Source organism: Sabethes cyaneus, chromosome 2 (assembly GCF_943734655.1).
Source record: "Sabethes cyaneus chromosome 2, idSabCyanKW18_F2, whole genome shotgun sequence".
NCBI lineage: Eukaryota > Metazoa > Arthropoda > Insecta > Diptera > Culicidae > Sabethes > Sabethes cyaneus.
In genome coordinates, this window is record NC_071354.1 from 8,088,026 (window position 1) to 8,110,857 (window position 22,832).

Below are 22,832 nucleotides of genomic sequence, written 5' to 3' on the forward strand. Positions count from 1 at the left end.
GAATCTGGGTGCTTTTCTATCGGATACATATTGTGAACTTTTAATTTGTAGCAAGCGTTAAGTCAGCGTGGGGAAGGCACTCAGGAAGGAGCGTTTACTAGAGAACAGGTTCTCACAAACTTGCGGCTCCACGGGTAATTAGCAATTTTTTGTTGATTGAGGGGATGAACTACTTAACGAATATGTTTATTCAGTTTCATATAAACGACCAATTCAATGAAATAATTCGATGATTGTTTGGATGTGGCGTTTAATCTCTCAAATGTCTGTTTAATAAATCATAGATCCAACCGCATTTGGGGAATAAGGTCATAATTCCTTCTAGTATGTAGGGAGCAATCAAATAAAGCTCTCTCAATTTAAGTTAATTTTTTCTAATCATTCCAATTTAAAACCAATGAAAAACAAAGCGCGTTTCCAGTAACCGAATACCGGAAGTAAAAAAACAGAGATTTTCCAAAAAGATATGTCCAATTTATTTAATTTTTGAGTTTCTGTGAAAATTAAACGAGATTTTCGCGCCAGAAATTTATGAGGAAAGTTTCTTTTTTGGAAATATTATTCGATAGATTACACCTGAAAGCAATATAAGTTTATAAACCGATAAATGGAGATAGTTGTTTTACAGTAGACATTATAACTGATCCGGCAACGTTTTCGTTATTTGCCGCCAGCTATCCTTCTTTCAACTTCCTCTTTGCAAACGCGGTGAACGTGAACCCGCCCGTGATCGAGAACGATCAAGTGAACTTGTCTTTCCCGAGAATGTATCACTCACTAACGTGTGAATATTGTGCGTATGTGAGAAGAAAAATCAGCTTTCTGAACCCAAACAAATCGAAAGAATTGAACGTTCACTTCCCTTCCAGTGTGATGATACACTGCCGAAATCAAGCGCCCTGTTTACTCGCGGGACGACAGCTCCCATGATTGCGATGCAGGAAAGTGTAGTTATGTTTTTAAAAGTTTAGTACGGATTACACGAGTGATCATTGTCTTCTTTGTTGAATCCAGTGGACGTCTTTGTACCGGTTGAAGAGCTTGCCGACCGCGGGCAAGCTGCTGGATTGCCTTCAAAGCAGCCAATTCTAATTCTAGTTGAAATGCACGTTGAGCATCAGCAGGAATCCGTTCCCGCTGACAATCGTGTTCTAGTTGATCGAGTGAGTTCTCAATTCACTGAACTGTTGCTTGAATGTAATCCAGATCGTTGTGTGACATGGAGGTCGGATCCATCTTACCCGTTAGGCTACCCTAGCCAGCCTATAGATACGCACTAATAAACACGGTGGGAGTTACGTAATAACTCGTATAAACGTACACAAGTTTGAACGCTGAATATTCCTGCATCGCAGTTATGGGAGCTGACGTCCCGTGAGTAAACAGGGCGCTTGATTTGGGTAGCGTATCACACTGGTAAGGAAGTGAACAGTCGATGCTTGGTTCGTATGAAACTCGGAAAGCTGATGTAATTCACTACTGCCGAATATGGTTCGTGTATACGCACTTTGTTCGATGTGCCGGCTTCATTGTGCGCCCGTTCGATTATTTAAGTTCACTTGGTTGCATTCAGATTGCGGGTGGGCGAAGTTTGTCGCGTTGAACTTGTCACGAACGGATGAATACCTGCTGATGCCAGCAGAATAACAGCACAATAATTGGAAACTTTTCCGATCCACATATGGTGAAAGAACAAATCCAAAGGGCATGTGCAATATTCGCAAACTTCACGGGTTAGGACGTTTTTCTGCGCTCGCTAAATCGAGCTGGATAAATTGAACAGCTACTGAATGCGTCAAACATTCATTACTCTATTGAATCGCCTTTTGCCTGGATAACACGCTTCAAACGCTTTTCGAAGTCGTTACATGTGGCACGCACTACTTCCATCGGAATGTCATCCCATATCTTGTTGATAACTAACTTAAATTAATACAAATTATGATATTTATAATCCTTGAGCTTCTGTTGCATGTACCCCCACATACAAAAATCCAGAGGTTCTAATCAGGGGAACTTGGTGGTCAACCCTTTTTCGATATGAAATCCGTCAGATTGGTTTTGCACCACGTCTACACAAGATTTGCAGTGTTGGCTGTAGCTCCATGCTGTTGAAAGCAATAATATTCTTCACTATACATTCCCCGAACGTAGGACAGCAAATTTTGTTCTTAGACCGTTTCTAGATAGAACGTCAATGAATTTTGGTATCGTGGTACATTCCGTTTGTGCTTTGAAACGTCAATGATCGAAACCGACCACAACCGATCATTTTGAGCATGATGCGGGGACAAACAACTTCCCATCAGAAAAGATCATTTCGGAATCACCGTGCCGACGGAGCAGCAGTTTGCATCTTTCCTGTCGTTTTTGTTTTGTTGCTTCTGTTATTCCATGCATTTTACGTATGCATTTAGCACCGTTTCGGAATTTATTTATTATCAACAACCATAACTCAAACATTGGTACGTGTAAACCGAACGAGACACAATACGAAAATGAAACTACGTCAAGTAAGACTTAACCCTCTAGTTCCCAACCCTGCCAATTGGCGGGCTTCAGGAAAAACGTTATAAATTTACTATGCTTATTCGTTTTATGTTGGTATCAACTGATACCTTCTCATTATAGTCTAATCTAACTATTCGAGTGGTTTGTTTGTTTTATTACGTTAATTTGAAACAGATATTTCGTGCGAAACATGAAAAATGCCAGAAAACTGAGAAAAAAATTATTTTGCTCTGCAGAGTGAAATTCAAATTGTTGTAAATTGCCTATTTCTTGGAATAAATGAACAAAAAAATTATTGGTGAGTAGCTGGTGAGTTGTACTTCATGGTAAAAAAGGAAATTTGCGATAAAAAGTTTAGGAACTGGTCGATTTTTATTAAGGAATGGACCCCGCCAATTGGCGGGGTTGGGCATTAACGCCAACTTTTTTTTGGTAATTTGACAACGTGTTGTTTCCGTTGTATTTATTGATTTTTTCAAGTTTAAGCTAAAGATTATTGTTATAGGCCTTGTCAGCTTCTTTTATATGCCTTGAAAAATACACAAACATGCAGTGGCATTAAAACAGAAGGGGAATTTATGTGACTTATCTCCTAATTTTCAGTGCGCCTTTTTGACGAGCTGCAATTTAGCGCTCTGTAGCTATATCACAAAACATTTTTGCATGTTATGGTATTTGAAAACCATAACCCTATAACCAAGAAAAAGATTCAATGAAACCCGGCGAATTTTGCTGCTTAACGACAAAATCTTGACAAGCAAGACAATTATTCAGAATGGGATCTATCATAGACCATTTTAATCACAAATTTTAATCTATTCTGCTTAATAAGCTTGTGTTAATAAACAAATTGAGTGAATTACTAGTCGATAAAAGATTGTAGTGAACAAATGTGTGCAACAAAAATGAAAAACCCAGTCATCAAACAAATCACATAAATGAGGATTTAATTTTCATGTTCTATCAGACTCTAATGGGTTTTCAATGGTTACAGTTTCAAAGCATATTATGGTGTAGGCAATCCTGACTTGGGAGCAGCTACTAATGTTGTTGTTCGCCGTTCTAAAATTTTACCGGATCTTTACACGGACAATGACTATAGACAACAATGAACTGGAAGTGGTTGATGAGTTTATATTTGGGATCTCTGATCACCGCCGACAATATTACGGGTAAGGAGATTTAATGATGCATTCAAGCTGGAAGTCAAGTCTAGTTTTCCTCCGCTAGACGCTTCGATTAACCTCTCTGTCTACTTCATTTTTAGCACCGCAAAATTCACTTAAATGGCCGTAGCTTTTTTATCTTTTAATATTTTTTCACCAAATTTGGGAATTTTTCCGAAAATATTTTCTATTTTCATAATATCTATAGATAATAGCCATATGTCATATGGTCCCGGAGTTATTCCGGAGTTCCTTGGGAGACCGTGACATGGCTTTTTTAGATGAAGTTGCCAAATATTTAAAAATTTGTTTGAAATCTGTTGATTTTTGTAAACATATCGTCGACTGTGGACATATCAGTTACTTTGCCGCAGTTATGAGCCATGGTGCGCGCTATCCGAATCCGGGGGGACACTATAAATCCGGAACCGGTTCCCATAAAGGGACATTTCACCATCAGTAAAGTATGTCGTGCCGCATGTCAAAAAACGTCAGCACTCGACAAAATAGCGATTGGCAATCATCTCATGTCTCTCAGAGGCCGTATGACCGGTTCGGGCCCCGGGGAGAGTTTCTTTTCTGATTCAAGCACGGAACGGATTTCGAAGGAACTTGTCCGGGACCTGAAATCGGCCATGTGGCCAAAAATTTCAGTTGAAGCTCATTATAACTAGTTCCATAAATACTAGCACTGTTATAGATGTTCTGAAATGAAGGTCCCGAATTAAATCGAAAAATTTGATTTCGCAACTTTTTTGCGCCCAGGTGCCCAACCCCGCCAATTGGCGGGTTACGAATTTTCATAAATAATCAAACTATTCCTGAACTTAGTAACTAAAGAATATTTTTTCCATTATTCTGGTCACGAAATGAGCATTTTAAAATTTTTTCAAGCAAATCAAAAATTTAGGCACTAGAGGGTTAAGTCATAATGACACACACATGGTATTAGTTTGATTATATTAATTGTATATGTCGTTGCAAGCACACATTGATTTTTGTTCGAATATATATGTGTCACACTGTAGAGCGCCAGTTTTATGCGAATTTGCAAGCTACAGGACTTCAGCTACAAAACGTAATACGTAAAAGCAAAGCCTGGGTGCTAATTCCGTTTTCGAAATTTGACCTTCTGTTTTTTATACGACAGACTTCGCATCCAGCTGTTAGCATACAGGATAGTGCGGGGTCAGTGCTACGATCCTATTGACTCTAACAGCCTCTCCCAGCCGAGATTCGAACATACGACGACTGGCTTATTAGACCAGCATCTTACCTCGAGGCCAACTGGGAATAAACGTAATACGTAGAAAGCCCAATTCGCAGCTGTCATTTTATTTTGCGACTTACATCGCTGTCACATGTCACGAGCATCCTAAAGTATATGAATTCATGTACTACTTTATATCGTTTCCCATTCAGTTCCTCTTTAGCCCCAACACCATTTGGACTTCCACGTTCCCTGCTAGCCATATACTTCGTTTTGGCGGTGTTAATGGTAAGTCCCAATTTCCCAATTAAATAGTCTAAATGCGTGTTTCCCTGCTCTACTGGTGATTTCGGTGATATCGACGTCATCCGCAAAATCAAGAAGCATGTGAGATTCATCCGCTATTCTGACTCATAATTTTTACTCATCCAGCGTCACACGAGACAACGCAACTAGTTCTGTAGTAAAACCATGTCCTAGCGTTAACTGCCACAGCTCATTTCTTTTGACTGAATCGTATGCCGCTTTAAAATCCACAAAAAGATGACGAGTCTGCTAGTTGTACCCCCGAAATTCATCAGTTACTAGACGCAGGCAAGCATGCGTATTCATACAGCATCGTATTATAACCGAACAGTACAGCTGTAGCACATTTTTCCAACACAGATATCAAATTCGCCGAGGTTTAATCGTCTCGCAGTAAAGAATTTGCTATCTGTTGGGACAACGAACTTGTGTCATTTTTTTTGGCACACTTCCCTAACACAGACATCAAATTGGACTAGGTTTAATCACGTTCGTAAGAAATCTGTTGGCACGAAGGGGCTTTGTTACTCTCTCTGGCGTACTTCCCAAGCAAGGACATCAAAATGGTCTAGGTTGAATCGCGGTGTTAAGAAAACTTGTTTAAATGAGGTAACTTGGTCACTTGTGTTGGCTTACTTCTCAAGCACAGATATCAAATTGGTATAGGTTTAGATCATCGTAAAAAATCTTCCAACCAATCACGAAGCGAGAATTCTGGTAAAACATAGGTTCATTATTTTCAATTTTTCAATAGTTCAACATCAAGAATCCATACTTTTCTTTATTTGGGTCAATTCTTAGAAGATTTTCCGATCGATTGGTGTAAGAATATTGAAAATCGATCGGAAAACCGCTGAGCTATTAGCGTTCAAAACCTATCATTTTTCGTGACGCCCGCATTTTTCGATTTTTTGGAATGACACCCTATCTCAAAACTTGCCGTAAGACGTAGTCCTACGTCAAAAAATGTGTTGACTGACACATTCTGTTTATGACGTAAACAAACCTACAATACAACCTACAATGAATTAATCTATTTTCACATAATTTTTTTTTCTAGTAAAATGATCAATTCAGATTATATGATGATAGTACAGGCCGGACTCGATTATCTGGGGATTCGATTAACCGGGGATTCGATTATCCGGGTTTTTAGACTCGATTATCCGGGTGAAAAAAAATATTTTTTTTTCGCTGATTTATTTTAAACCCAAATGTTATAGTTTTCATGCTACATGATGATTACAACTAGACAAGCATTGATTCACCTCCCTAAAGCTACAAAATTCCTTTCTTATATCCCTTTTATCGGCGAACAAAACAAAAATAAATCCTGCGATGATGAAATCAATTTTTTTACTTAAAAATAATTATCACCAACATCATTATCATAATCACCATCATCATTATAATCATCAGTAAAAAAATTGCAAAAAAAATAATTTTATGACTTTAGAGGGGATTGATCAATAATAAAAAACATTTATAATACCTAAATATTGAAAAATATAACATACAAAAAATAATATTGTACCAAAAAAAATCATCAGTGGAAAAATTCGTAAAAAAGGATTTTTCTGACTTTTGGGAAGATAGATCAATAATAAATAAAACATTTCTGATACTTAAAAGTCAAAAAACTTGGCATACCAAAAAAAATTTTGTATCAAAAATGATGATTCGATTATCCGGGTGATTCGATTATCCGGGCTGAAAATAAAAATGAGCACCCGGATAATCGAGTCCGGGCTGTAATATGATGATGATATGATAGCAAAATGACAACCAATTGACAATTACGACGAAGCAGCAACGTACTCTACTTGCAGTTTTGTTTGTAATTAACCACTTAAAATCTGCAGAAATATAAATGGGTGATAGATGAGGAAACCGCAGCATTGGCGATAAAGATGTGCAGTAGCAATCATCAGAATGTGGAAAGTGTTCTTCCGGGTTCGCTGAAGGACGGTCAAGAATCAAATATTCACGCTGCGGCAGATCCTCTAAAAGTTCATGAATACAGAACTCAACGTACAATTATTTCATTGATGTCAAAGTTTCGTATGATACTATCGACCGTAAAATCAAGGCTCTTCTAACCTCGCAGGGTACTTTGTCAACGTGATGGTCCCTCATCTTACCATAACAGTACCTACTGCCAGCAATAACAGCGCTGCTTTTGCTCGTGTAGGTAACGATAACGAGAAAAGATCGTTAAATTATCGTAAGATTGATTTCGTTGCTTTGAAGGATTACTTATCGAGCTATGATTGGGGAATCTTGCATGATTACTCTGATGTTAGCGACATGACTGCGACCTTCTGCAACATCATCGAGTAGTGGTTAAATTTGAATCTGCTTTTTTTGAAGCGTCGCAGATCACCTGCGTGGAGTACCGTTCGTTTGCGTGAACTAAAGCGGCTAAAGAACAATTCTCAGCGCAAACATGATCAGTTGAAAAATCAATGCAACGAGGCAGAGCTTCAAACATCATAGTGATGATTACCGTCGCCTGAATAGTTCATGCGTACACACCGACCTTCGTCAGAATCCAAAATTTTTTTGGAACTTCGTCATTTCGGAAATGCTCTTCGGTACCTTTAAATGTCTCTTTGGATGGTACTGAGGCGACATATGAATCGGATTCGTGCGAACTTTTGGCACAATTTTTTGCTTCTGTTTTTGCCGATCGTATTGCTTCCGACTCAGAAGTCGAGATTGCAGCAGCGGATGTGCCCGCCAGTTTAGCTGACTTGACTGTTTTTGAAGTAACCACCGACAAGGTTTTGGTAGCTGCAAAGAAACTAAAACGATCATACTCAGCGGGTCCCGATGGAATACATGCTGTCGTTTTTAATAAATTATTGTTATTATTTATTATTTACTAGCTGACCCGACAAACTTCGTATTGCCACAAATTAACCTGTGTTGTACATAAATCATGAATCTCGGATGATCTTTGTCACTATTTCGAGTTTTGCAAGCCCCCCAGTGGGCGGCGCTTCCGACGGCGGGTCACCGGCAACACTCGCGACCGGCTCGTCCTGAATGATCTAGTGTTACTATAGATAGTTTTTGTGGTCTTGTTATTGATTAATGTTTTATGGAAGAGTCTCGAATTTCTCGAGTTGGATTAGTTTTTGAATTTCGCAAAAATTTCTGTTTTATTTGTATGAGAGTCCGTATCCCCCTACCACAGGGGTGAGAGGTCTCTAACTATCATAAAATAAATTCAAGACTCAAAAATCTCCTACATGCTAAATTTGGTTCCATTTGCTTGATTAGTACTCAAATTATAAGGAAATTTGTATTTCATTTGAATGGGAGCCCACCCTCTTAAAAGGGAAAGGGGTCGTAATACACCACAGAAAAAAAATTCTGCCATCTAAAACTCTCACATGCCAAATTTGGTTCCATTTGCTTGATTAGTTCTAAAGTTATGAGCAAATTTGTATTTCGTTTGAATGGGAGCCCCCCCCCTCCTAAAAAGGTAAGAAGTCCTAATTCATAATGGGAAAAATGGTTGCCTCCAAAAACACCCACATGCCAAATATGGTTCCATTTGCTTGATTAGTTCTCGAATTATGAGGAAATTTGTATTTCATTTGTGTAGAAGCCCCCCCTCTTGAAGTGTGGAAGGGTCCTAATTCACCGTAGAAAATATTTTTGCCTCCAAAAACCTCCACATGCCGAATTTGGTTCTATTTGCTTGATTAGTTCTCGAGTTATGGGGAAATTTGTATTTCATTTGTATTGGAGCCCCCCTCCTAATGTGGGAAGAGGTCCTAATTCATCACAGAAAAAATTCTTGCCTCCAAAAACACCTACACGCCAAATTTGGTTCCATTTGCTGGATTAGTTCTCGAGTTATGAGGAAATTTGTATTTCGTTTGTATAGGACCCCCCCTCCTAAAGTGGTGAGGGGTCCCAAAACATCATTGAAAAAAAAATTGTCTCCAAAAACACACATATGCCAAATTTGGTTCAATTCGCTTGATTAGTTCTCGAGTTATGAGGAAATTTGTATTTCATTTGTACAGGAGCCCCTCCTCTTAAAGTGGGGAGGGGTCCTAATTCACCATAGAAAATTTTCTTGCTCTCGAAAACCTTCACATGCCAAATTTGGTTCCATTTGCTTGATTAGTTCTCGAGTTATGAGGAAATTTGCATGGAAGCCCCCCCTCTTAAAGGGGAGAGGAATTATAATTCCTCTTATAAAGAGGGGAGGGGTCTCAATTCACCATAGAATAAATTCTTGTCACCAAAAAAAACACCCACATGCCAAATGTTGTTCTATTTGCTTGATTAGTTCTCGAGTTAGGAGGAAATTTGTATTTCATTTGTACAGGAGCCCCCCCTCTTAGAGTGGGGAGGGGTCCTAATTCACCGTAGAAAATTTTCCTGCCCTCGAAAACCTTCACATGCCCAATTTGGTTTCATTTGCTGGATTAGCTCTCGAGTTATAAGGAAATTTGTATTTCGTTTGTATAGGAGCCCCCCCCCCCCTTACTTAAAGTGGGGAGGGGTCCCAATTCATCATAGAAAAAAATTTTGTCTCCAAAAACACACACATGCCAAATTTGGTTCCATTTGCTTGATTAGTTCTCGAGTTATGAGGAAATTGGTATTTCATTTGTACAGGAGCCCCCCCTCTTAAAGTGAGGAGGGGTCCTAATTCAACATAGAAAATTTTCCTGGCCTCGAAAACTTTCACATGCCAAATTTGGTTCCATTTGCTTGATTAGTTCTCGAGTTATGAGGAAATTTGTATGGAAACCCCCCCTCTTAAAGGGGAGAGGAGTTATAATTCCCCTTATAAAGAGGGGAGGGGTCTCAAATTACCCTAGAATAAATTCTTGTCACCGAAAACACCCACATGCCAAATTTGGTTCTATTTGCTTGATTAGTTCTCGAGTTATGCAGAAATTTGTGTTTCATTTGTATGGGAGCCCCCCCTCTTAGTGGGGGGAGGGGTCTTTAACCATCACTAAAACCTTTCCTGGCCCCAAAAACCTCTACATGCAAATTTTCACGCCGATTGGTTCAGTAGTTTTTGATTCTATAAGGAACACAGGACAGACAGACAGACAGACAGACAGACAGACAGACAGACAGACAGACAGACAGACAGAAATCCTTCTTTATAGGTATAGATTAATCATGATTTCAACCGACACTTGGTCTAAATGAAATATTTTGTGGCTGGGAAAAGCCACTTGGAGTAGAATATGCTATCCCTCCTCAAAGTGGCATAAAAGCCCAACATCTTTTTTAAAATAATTACAATAACTAACGATTTACAAAACAATAATATACACTAACAAAACGTTTAAAAATTAAAATCACTTCGTTGACTGTATGTGATTGCTAAATGCCGGATCGGTTCATGTAAGCCATAGTTGGTACGCCGCGTTCCTACACGCAGAAGGTGTTGGTGCCGCTGAGGTCGGAATGGGCAATACATTTGAATCAACGAAAGAATAGCTGTGCAGTCATACATTTCCACTAAAATCTTATGTGCCAAAGTGGCAATAATGTTTTTCCTTCGTAGTTCGAGCAGGGTGATACCGATCAATGTGCACAGATCTTCATATGATGGTAAATTATCAGGATTTCTCCATGGTAATCTGCGGCAAACATTTCGAACGAAGCGTTTCTGGATACTCTCAATACGTCTGGACCAAAACTCAAACTGTGGATCCCAAATAACACAGCTTGTTTCCAGAATCGATCGCACCAGCGAGTAGTAAAGTGTACGCAAAGTGCCTGGATCCTGGAACTCTTTTCCGATTCTTAGGATGAACCCGAGTTGTCGATTGGCTTTGTTGATAATCGAATCGAATTGTTGTCTAAAGGTCAACTGGTCATCCAGCACAATGCCGAGAACAGTTACCACATTACTTCGTTGCAAAGACTGACCACATAGACAGTAGTCATAGGTCAATGTTTGTTTTTTGCGGGAGAAACTAATAACAGAGTATTTGGGGATGCTAATCATCATACTGTTACAATCACACCACTCAGCAAATATATTGATTAGCTCTTGTAGTCTTAAGCAGTCCGTTTCAGTACGAATGATCATGTAAAGTTTCGTGTCGTCAGCATAAAGTAGTCTTGTGTCAAACGGTAATAGCCGGGAAAGGTAATTTATGTACAGTGAAAACAATAAGGGTCCTAAAGTGCTGCCATGAGGAACACCTGAGCAATTTCCAAACCAATCAGATTGAGATGCTCCTAATTTCACGGCCATTTTGCGATCTAGTAGATAAGAACCAAGCCATGCTATTAAACTAGCCGACGCTCCTAGTTTACTAAGCTTAGCTAGCAGAATATTATGATCGACACGGTCAAACGCTACCTTCAAATCAGTGTAAACTGCGTCAACCTGATCAAGCTGGTCCATTATCCGTAAGCACAGCGAGGTACCGTGAACGTACCATATTCTGCGCAGTTAAGACATTTTTATGATTCTTCCGCTATTATAAGTATTCTAGACTTAAATTAATAAAGTTGATAGCAGCAACGTGTAGTGCTACCTTCTATAGTATCTGGTAAAAAACATGGGAATTAAAAATCGACCAACAATTGCGTATATTTTTTGTTTTGTAAACTTATCCACGGTGCCTAATTCTGCGCACTCTCTTGCCCATGTTCCTAATTCTGCGCATGTTTGTTCCTAATTCTGCGCACCTAAAAAGTAACAATAAACACTCATACCATGTTGTTTATGTCTTTATACGCTAAAAGCACGTCAAAAATCCGGCATTAGGAATCCATTACCATAAATAAATCCATGATTTGGGGTTCTTGTGCTGTCCAGGTGGCACAGGAATATTGTTATCATTTTGATTGGCTTATTTTAAATATTTTATTGTCGATAACATGAAGGGCGAATTGATTCGGGTTTTCTGCATACTGAATATTACACTTTAGAGAAATATTAAAAATTGTGTTTTCATGTAGAAACCACTTCGCCACTGCCCGACAGCTCCATGAAGTTGGACATTAAAAAAATCAGAAATCATAGTTCCATAAATTAGCGCTCGTACGGACCCCGAGTCGCAACACAGGATTCCAATCAATGCAAATTAAAGGTTCTACTTGAATTTTCATGCCTCTATACCTCAGCCATTTGGGTGAGGTATTCTTTCGCGATTTCTTCAAAGGATACATTACTGCGCAGAATTTGGAACATGAATAAAAAATCTGTGCCTAAATCTGCGCACTACTGCGTCGCATTTTTCCAACGAAAGCAAAACATGCAATCACTCTTTTTGTCTAAAACATGACTAAAACTAATTATTCTTTCTAACTATGCTGGGTAATTTGATCATTGCAAGGAATTTCGATCAAAATTTTTTAATTTTCTAGAATGACAATTTTAGCGTTGGCGCTAACGACGTTGTTTTCTGACGTATAAAACACTTTCAGTTTCAGTTTAATTTATTTCGCTATCAAATATTATGGCCCTTTTGTGAATAATGGCGTGATATTCAACAGGCATTTATGAAAAAATAACACAATGGTCATAGTTATGCACAATGTTAAAATATACATATATTAAGAAAAATGCGCAGAATTAGGAGCTGCGCAGAACTAGGGGCGGTTACAGTAAAATGGAGCAGATTTGTGGAAACCGATCTACCAGGATAAAATCCATGTTGTGAGGTGGATATGTAGTTTTTCACGTGAAAGAACAGCTAATTATAAACAATGGTTTCCAATACTTTCGAGCAAGCACATAAAGAAGTAATTCCACGATAGTTTTCTACCCTACGCCTGTTACCCTTCTTAAAACCCGGAAACATGAAAGACGACTTCCAGCGACTGGGAAACTGCTGGCACTGCAATACTGCATAGAGAGATTGAATAATAATGTTATCGGCGATTTCAAGACATCGCAGCACTTTTTCAGCAGCGCAGCTGGAATACCATCTGGACCAGGGATGTATGACTGCTTTAATTTACGAATGGCCTCAGCTACTTCATTTTCAGTCACTGCGAATGTTGTAATTGAGATTTCGCTGCTAGGGACGTAACTCAATGCTTTCGCAATACTATCAACTGTAGCACGCTCATTGTTGAAAACTCCTGTTAGATGTTCAGCAAACAAAACACACTTGCTGTCTAGAGATGTCGCTTCGTTTTCTTTTAAATATACACTGGAGGGTAAACCATCCTCTTTGTGTTTCGAATTTACAAATCTCCAAAAGCTTTTCGGATTGAACCGAAGATTTCGCTCGGTTGTTTGCACGTGTCTGCGGTAGAGACTTTTATTAAGATTTTTGTATCTCCGGCTCGCTGTTGTAAAGCGTATTCGGTTGGACGGATTTTTAGACCTCTGATATGCGCGTAGGGAAGATTTACGTTCACGGTTTAGGCGAGATAGTTTCTGTTTTCCCAAGCGGGTTTACGCCGCGGACGTACTAAAGGAATATGTCGTTCAATAACCTCATGAATTGTCAGAGTGAATATATCCACAGCTTCGTCAAGGTCAGCACAATTATGTAACGGTGTCCAGTCAGTTGCATGTAAATCTGCATTCATGCTGTCGTAATTACCTCGTCGAAAGTCAAACTGATTAGGGTCAAATTCATCAATAAACGCATGCTTCAAGTTTCTATGCAAGCTAACCATCACAGGTGGATGATGAGCATCAACAACACTTAGAGTTAGTCAGTTTCATTTTATGAATGACGGAAATTGAAACGATTAGTCGACATTTTCTTCTTCGTCGTACGAAAAAACATTGGAAATTTGGCTGCTAGGAATTCTTAAATGAAATAAAGGAGGAAATAATTTATTGGTTTAAGCACAGCAACCGATTTGTCAAGCAGGTACTAACTAGTTAGTAAATGCAACATTATAGTTTTGGTAATTTATTCAATAGTCAGTAACGCATTTGGTTTAAATTTTTGAATCATTTTCATTAATCTTAAGGGGGGACCCTACTCTGGAAGACCGAAAAATAATAGATTTCCGTAAAAAAAATTTCAGATGCTACAATTAAAGTTAAGTGTTGGGGTACTTTGGTTATTGGTTAAGGTATATTTGAAGATATATTTTGTATTTTTTGGATACCAGAATAGTGATTATTATGCTGGTGGCAGGTGGGCGCGTGAATGCCCTCTAGAAAATAGTTCCTTGCGTGCCGGGAACCAACGGAGTATCGTAGAACGCATTTCAAGGATGATTTTGAAGCTATAGGTTAATACTAAAATTGTTAAGTAGTGGTTTTTGAAAATTCGAAAAATTACCAAAATGGCGGCAATTTTTCCAAAAAAAGGTGTTTTTTCATCACAAATCGTCAATTAAACGCTCATAAAAAATTGAAAATTTGAGATATCACAAAACGGCTACGTAACAATTTAGATAATTCATTTTTACATGCTGAAAAAAATATTCAGCCAAATCGGTCCACTACATTCTGAGATACACGTACCGCCAGCTAAAGAAACATGGTTTTGGGGAAAATGCGTTCAAAGTTTCGTATAGCAATTGACTTCCCTTGAGGTGACTCCACAATATTTGCCGTAAATTTTCAACGAGACCAGATATTAAAAAATCCTTTTGGCATGTCATTTCTGAATGTGTAAGCGACTCCAAAATGCAAAAACATAAAATTTGTTTTTTCCGACTTTCCAGAGTAGGGTCCCCCCTTAAGCTTGAAAGAAAAAGTAAATAAATTTAGATTACAGTTTTGTTACATTCTACTATGACTATGCTGGAAAACTTTCAAGTTTTTGCCATAAACTAGCGTAGATTGAGCAAGCAACGCATTAATAACTGAATCACACGAAATTATTTCTAGGATATGTTCAGCGTTTATGATCATTTTGCAAATGAGATTAATTAAGCATTTTCTCAACAATATATCATTGAGCTTTCAGCAGACTTAACTGTGTACAATCAGTACTTTACATATGTACTAACTGCATCCTTCAAGAATTCTTTAAGAAGTATCTTTGTAAAGTAAGGATTCTGCCAAAACTTCCATAATGTAATTCAAAAATTTCCCAATAATTGTGCATTTCCATTTTTCCGTCGGCGTTTCGTACGCAACGAACCTCCTCAACAGTGAAAATTTTTTCGTAGCTGCCACCTCTTATGCTCTCTCTTTCCTTCTCTCCCTCTATTTGACGCGCGCACACACACACATATTGGCCAACGCTTCTTGACAGAGTGCAGCTCGTCTGATCCGCTTTATTATGTATAAAAATAAAATAACAAAAAGCAACAAGTAGCAGCCACGGTCGTTTGGCCTCGTGCTTTCACAAATGCCGGTATTTTACCCCTCCAAACCAGGCAGCATATTCCACTATTCCCGAAAGAAATGGATTTCCTGCAACGCAAAATAATACAAAAAACCAGCACAATCACGCAACCGAAAGAAAATTCGCAGTCTACCTCCTGCTTGCTTGCGCTGTTTTCAGAAGGAAAAACTTAAAAATTGTCAACTTGTTTGTGCTTTTTATCGCGTCAATCAACGCATCCATCCGGACTGGACCGTAGTTCAAAAATTTGCGAAAGGAGGGGTCGATAGTTCTCTAAAAACTGCTGCTGCTGCTGCTGCTGCTCCTGATGTCAAGTATAAAGCTCAAATCGACGCCTATTCGCGCTTTCAGATACAGCAGCATCGATCTGAACCGGATCAAAGGGAAAAAAATCCGCTGAAAAATTGCACCCACTTTATCTAAGGCTCTGATGCTTGTGCCTAGCTTGAACCATGACCAACCATCGGCGCTATGTGGCCATCGTCTGTAGGCTACGTGCGTGTGTGTGCCGTTCGTCATCAAGCCACCGCCGCCGCCGCGCCGGCCGTTGAGCAACAACAAAATCAACGCGCTTTTCAGTGGGAGGAGGCCAACAAATGCGAATAGGCTGCGGTCTCCAATGTGCTCGGATCAGAATAGACCCGGCCGGGAAGCAATAAAAAAATAACAAGAGATGAAAAATACATGTTTTTATTTCTTATTCTGACGTGTGTAAAATATCGGTAAGGAGAGGGCTGAGCTCCGTCCAGCGTAGGCCCGAGTGTGATTATAGAAAACCGACCGAATGCCGCCGTTGCCACCATCACCGGCCAGCCAGGAGAAAACGATCATTGGCACACAGGATGAAAAAAAAACACGTGTGGCAATAAGAAAAACAAACGTGACATCACAATTGACCAACCCACCCCATTGCTGATCCGGTAGTGGGCCATGCACGAGCGTTCTTTTCTGGCGAACGCATACATGCAGGCGCTTAGGCTCTCACCTCTCATCAGCATCAGTTGATGATGATGATGTTGATGACGATGACGATGACGGTTTCTCCCTACAATCATTCGCGTGACGAGAAAAAATCTCTCTCGCGCGCGTGATTATACCGCACCAGCCGTCAGCCAGCAGCTTCTTCTCTACGGGAGGATAACAAAATCCATGTGGTAGACTCTCACGGGCACATCCACCATCACATCGCGTGTCATCGTCGTCAGTGCCGCCGCGTGGTCGTCCGTCGTCGTCATTGTGCTGTGTGTGAGAGAAGCATACCGAACACGCAATGATGTTTACTGGTTATGTGCAGGGGAAAGCACGCGCGCGAAAGCTTGACATTATCTTCGAACAAAAATAAAAAACATAAAACAAGAATGAAATGAACAAACGAACCCACAGCATAAATATTATAGCGCAGATGATCAACCGACTCTCTCTTTTTCACCGCAGTATTAGTATTTCCTCGCCGATTATACATCCATGTTGTGTGCTTGACTTCGAAGCAAAACCTACATACGTCCGGAATCGGGACGGAATTTAATGCACCCGATTCTTATCGGTGAACTCTCCTCTGGGTGGAAGCAAACCGGATCGGGCGGTGTGGGGGGTCATAAAAAGCAAAAAAAAAAAAGAAAGAGTTGGACATGTAAAGTAAGGAAAAAAAAATGGCACAAAGGATCAGCCAGTCTAATGTGCATTCTTCCGGTATCGAATAACCGAACAACCGAGTTTCGTTTGACTTGACGCATGTTTTCACACCGGTGGGTATTTCATATTTCGATTTTGTTTTGAATGTGATAGAATTATTTCAAGGGTATTATCAAGGAATTAATAGCAACGGCAATAATTCAGGAACAACCTCCAAGGAGATCCTTTTTTTACAGCTTTTATTTCATACTTGAAATAATTAGCTAAAATTTTCTTAATTTTTCGAGGCGACTAGGCTTGTAAAAATATGTATTGATATTATAATTGTTTTCCGATAACAATAGAACCGTTTGTGTAATGAGTCCGGAGCTAAATATTCAATGTTTAAATAAAATTAGTTGTACTAACCTGCTAGCCGTACTAAGATCTTGCAACTCGAAGCACTAAACATTGCATTCCATAGGATCTATTACTTTTTGGGACAAAAATTACTCTAAATACTGAGATTTCTGCTCAATTAAAATTCATCACTATATTTTCACTTTTTCGCCGACGATTTTTCATTAATTTTTTTCGGCCGTTCCAGTCGTCACATCACTCGCGAAACTTAACTTAAGGCACAGAAACCTTTAATTTACCACCCGAACAGTTATTTGGTAAGATATTATAATGATTTTGCCCAAACTGTTCACTTGAATTGATATGAAAAACTTTACTTCGTTTCGATTGCAATTCTGAATCCGCGACCGTCGTTGTTGATACGTTACCAAGGAAACGGGTGTATATGTGGAGTGATGCCATATTTACGTTGAGCCTGAAATTGGCCAATAATTTTCGCTATTAAATTAACGGTCGAAAAATGTCGAAAATATACTTATTAAATTCATTGATAATAAAATTCACTGTAAACAGTATTTTATGTGATAGGTGACAACCTTCACCTTAAAACGAGCGGAAGCGGGTTTCCGTCGCACAAAGAAACCGCCGGGTACGAACTACTAATCCGGGTAATATCACCGCGCTAATAACATTGCCAAGAACTGAAGGATCGACATTATATGAAGGTCACAAGTCAAGCGAAAGCTGAAAGACCAGGTCTGAAACTCCTACGACCACGAAATTCAACAGCAAAACGGAGATAAAGGGTAATGTCGCTGTCGTTAAGAATCGGAATAGTGCATATACTTTTTGTGGTTTATTTCCCCTTTCCCAACAATTTTCACTAACTAGTCTACTATCGCTTATCTAAGGCTGCTGTATCATTCTGACGACATGACCTCGCGTTGTATTTCTCTTGAAGACGATAGTTTTACCGTACCCAGCAATCCTGGTGCTGATACGGTCTACGTGACCTGGATCACGGTAGATCACGGATGGTACGGAGTCTCGATTTCGTTCGGTTACACTAAGATTGTGGACGATGGTTAATCTACCTGCAGCAAGGCTTTTGCTGTTGATATGACTCACGATAAAACCGACGGCAATGGTTACCGATTGTGTATGCGCACTGCACCGAATGCAGAATAGCAAAACGGTTAATCCGGATACGGGTGGCCATACTAATTCCGGCTGTGGAAGAAAGTCTAAGAACAAAAGGTCCCTCGAGGACAGGGAATCAAAATATCATTGTCGAATATCGAACAGCGATAAACCAGTTATTTTCTGTCTATACAACAAGCATACGTAGCAACTAGAGATGGTCGGGTAGCGGAAAATTTGCCCGAAACCCGCACCCGTACCCGTACCCGCCGGGTTCGGGTCGGGTTCGGGTATTGAAAAAAAATAATTTGCGGGTTCGGATCGGGTACGGGTTCTTAATTTTTGTTTTTGAAACCGGGTACGGGTCGGGTCGGGTATTTCCATTGACCTTTTTAACACTAAAGATGGTCGGGTACCCGGGCCCATCCCGTACCCGTCGGGTTGCGGTCGGGTTCGGGTATCAAAAATAATAAACTTGCGGGTTCGGGTCGGGAACGGGTTTTTAATTTTTTTCTTGATCGGGTACGGGTCGGGTTCGGGTATTCAAATTTTCATACCCGACCATCTCTAGTAGCAACCAGAATGTATCACGATAACAAAATAATAGGACGAATGGATGTCCCTTCACACCACTGAGAAGGATAGCTTTCAGTGAGAATATATTTTGATACACACTCGCGCTATACACACAAGCGCTTGTTGTCGGTGATGCAGGTATACAATAAACTATGTCTTCCTTTTTTGGTTGACAATAAGTTACTTTACTTTTTCTGTACGGGAAGAGTAAATGTTTAGTGTGACAAATCAAAAATAAGACGAACTGAAAATCTTGATCTTAGACCTAAAACTATCGACTAAGCGAGGGTGAGAGTCGTACTCACAGCTCTCAATCTCTAGTTGAGCGTGTTTTTTCATGCTGAATTCAATATTATCTCGATTTGGCCTATTGACAATGCAACGATGCCAAAATTTGTCAACAAAAATATTACATATTACTTTAGGGACCCAATTGATAAACGAATTGCTTAGAATTTAAAAAACTCTCGCTGTTTTTTGTGACGCCGAATTTTTTTCGGGGGCCCATCGGGCATGTGCCCGGTTGCCCGGTGGGCCAGTCCGCCCCTGGTTATGTTCTACAAAGCTTCTCATGAAACTTGCTGCTGCACTAAAAGGCTAAAACAGTGAGACATTCTGCTTTACTGATTTAAAAACTTATATTTGCACAAAAAACAGAGATAAAGCTTTGCTGTCAGACCATCCTGCAATCAATTTTATTTTATGGCGATCTTCTGAAAATATAGGGTATGTTGCTGCTTCGTCGTAATTGCCTATTCCCGTCCTATCCAACACAAATTATTAAAAATATCGGCGAATTTCATGACACATTATCCAAAATTAGTTATTCCCTAATATTTTAGTTTGTTGTCTATCATACGCGATCAATCAAAGTAAGCTGAGAACTATTTAAATGCTGTTTTTCATTAAAGAATTCCTAGCAGCCAAATTGCTTATGTTTTTTCGTGCGACGAAGAAGAAAATGTCGACTAATCCTTTCAATTTCCGTCATTCATAAAATGAAAATAACTCACGCAACGCATTCTCGTTATTCTGCAGCCTTGAATACTTGCATGACCTGCAGAAATTTTAGAGAATAGTGTTTTTTAGTGAATTCAAAGGGCACGGATCGGAAGGTAAGCGTGTTTGAGTCAAATCAGCAACAGAAGTTTTGGAGTATTCATTAAATTCACCTAAGAAATGATGAAAATTAGAGTGGCTTTCCTTACTACGACGGGAATTAGGAATAAACCCTATGAAATAACAAATAGAAATTTTTTAACAACTTTTCCAGTTACAAGGCATGTGCGTTTCAAATTTCATCGTGCATATCTGAAAAAAAAACTCGTAAAATTAATGCGCTATCGGAACAGTGGTGGCTTATAAAAACTTATTGTCTAAAGAAAATGCATAAGTTCGATTAGTTAAGCTCAATTTCCCATGATATTGTTCTAGCTTTATTCTATAATATGCGAACACATCGAAAATAACTTCGTCTGTGCAACTCGTGCTTTATTTTGAGGAAATATCAATATGGCCCAATATTTTTTCATGGATAAATCTAGCAACGATTCATAATAACTGCGATAAATCTGATTGATTGGATATTACCATTCCAAGAGCATTATAAAACTACTAGTTAAGCCCGAATCTTACGATTCGGAAAATATAAATGTCTGTTCAGAATTCAGAAAACAGCGGATACATTCCATTGGCCACTGTTTGCGAAGATGTTTATTCTTTGAGTTCTTATATTGCATAATATAGCTCTAAGATATTGTACATACAACAGTCATAGCCGGAAACTGAAACAAATAGTTTTTATGGTCGTATTGGATTTTATTTAATTGAATAAAAACATCTCCACTGTGCTGATTCCATAGGCGGGCAATATGGTTCTTTAGTGTGAGTGGCTCTGGACCGATTAATATGGTCGGTGTTAAGTCAGCTAGAACCGAGTGGCAAAATTCTGACTTCGAGAAAAACGCATTTAAAATTTGCTGCATTCGAAATCATCTTCTAACTCTGGCTGTTTGTAACATTTATGTAGTCTGATTAGAGTAAAATGTAGCTTAGAAAATTCTTGATCGTTTGCTATCATTAACTCATTTTTTAAAATTTTGCGACTTAGTCCGGTCTGATTTAACACCGACCATATGATATTGCGAGAAGCAATCGAGTTGAGCAGGCGAGTTGAGCAATCGAATCAAGCAATCGGGTCAAGCAGCTATGTCGAGCAGTCAAGTCGAGCAGTCAAATCGAACAGTTCAGTCGAGCAGTTCAATTGTGCAGTTGAGTCGAGCAGTCGGGTCGAGTAGTAAGTCAAGCAAATGTGTTAAGCAGTCGAATCGAGCAGTTAAGTCGAGTAGTCCACTCGAGCAGTTAAATTGAGCTGTTCAGTCGAGCAGTCAGGTCGATCTGTCCAATCAAGCAGTCGAATCGAACAGTTCAGTCGAGCAGTTCAGTTAAGCAGTCCAGTCGAGCAATTAAACCTTGCAATCTAATCGACCAGTACAGTCGAGCAGTCTAGTGAACCAGTTGAGCAATCGAGTAGTCCAGCAGTCGACCAGTGAGGTGACTGAGAATACAAGCCATTACTACGAAAGCATGACGTGCTGTCAGGGACCTGTTTTTAGTTATCGATAAGCCTCTTATGACATCCTGTCAGAGACCTGGTTTTCGGTACAGACATAAGCCTCTTACATAAATAGATGAGTTGTTCGCCCTTGGTGCATATAAATATTGCAGCCTTGAAGTTGTATTGCTGTTTGACAAATAGCCTCCATAAGACCAGTTTTGCATTGATCGCCAACGTATTGGTACGCGTTCTCTGGGCAATACTCAGAATTGTTTAGTAAGAGATGTTACATAGCCAACTAGTTTTGTTGTGGTAATATAAGCAACCGTAATAAGATCTGTGATGCGGATTTACGAATAGTTTTATTCGAGGAGCTATAGCTAATTAAATATGACTAGTTCTTCTTGGCAATGGTATGTCCACTATAAAGATTCAGGTAATCGTTATTCCGCAATAATATCTTCATAAAATTTAATAAAACCAAGTAGCTGTAGATTTGTAACCTGGGATGGTCTATTAATGATATCAATAAACAAACAATATTTAAATTAATCTACCGTGAACGTACCATATTCTGCGCAATTAGGACATTTTTATGATTCTTCCGCTATTCTAAGTATTCTAGATTTAGATTAACAACGTGGATAGCAGCAACGTGTAGTGCTACGGTCCATAATATCTGGTAAAAAATATGGGAATTATAAGTCGACCAACAATTGAGTTCATTTTTCGTTTTGTAAACTTATCCAAGGTGCCTGCGCACTTTCTTGCCCATGCTACTAATTCTGCGCATGTTTGCTCCTAATTCTGCGCACCCAAAAAGTGAAAATAAATACTCCTGCATGCTGTTTATGTCTTTATAGGCTGAAAGCACACTAAAAAATCCGGCATTAGCCATTACCATAATTAAATCCATGATCCGGCCTTCTTGTGCTGTCCGGGTGGCAAAGGAATATTGTTATCATTTTGATTGCCTCATTTTAAATATTTTATTCTCGATAACGTGAAGGGTGAATTGATTCAGGTTTTCTGCATACTGAACTTACACTTTAGGTTTAGACGAAAACTAAAAATTGTGTTTTCATATACAAACCACTTCCCCACTCTCTGACAGCCCCTGA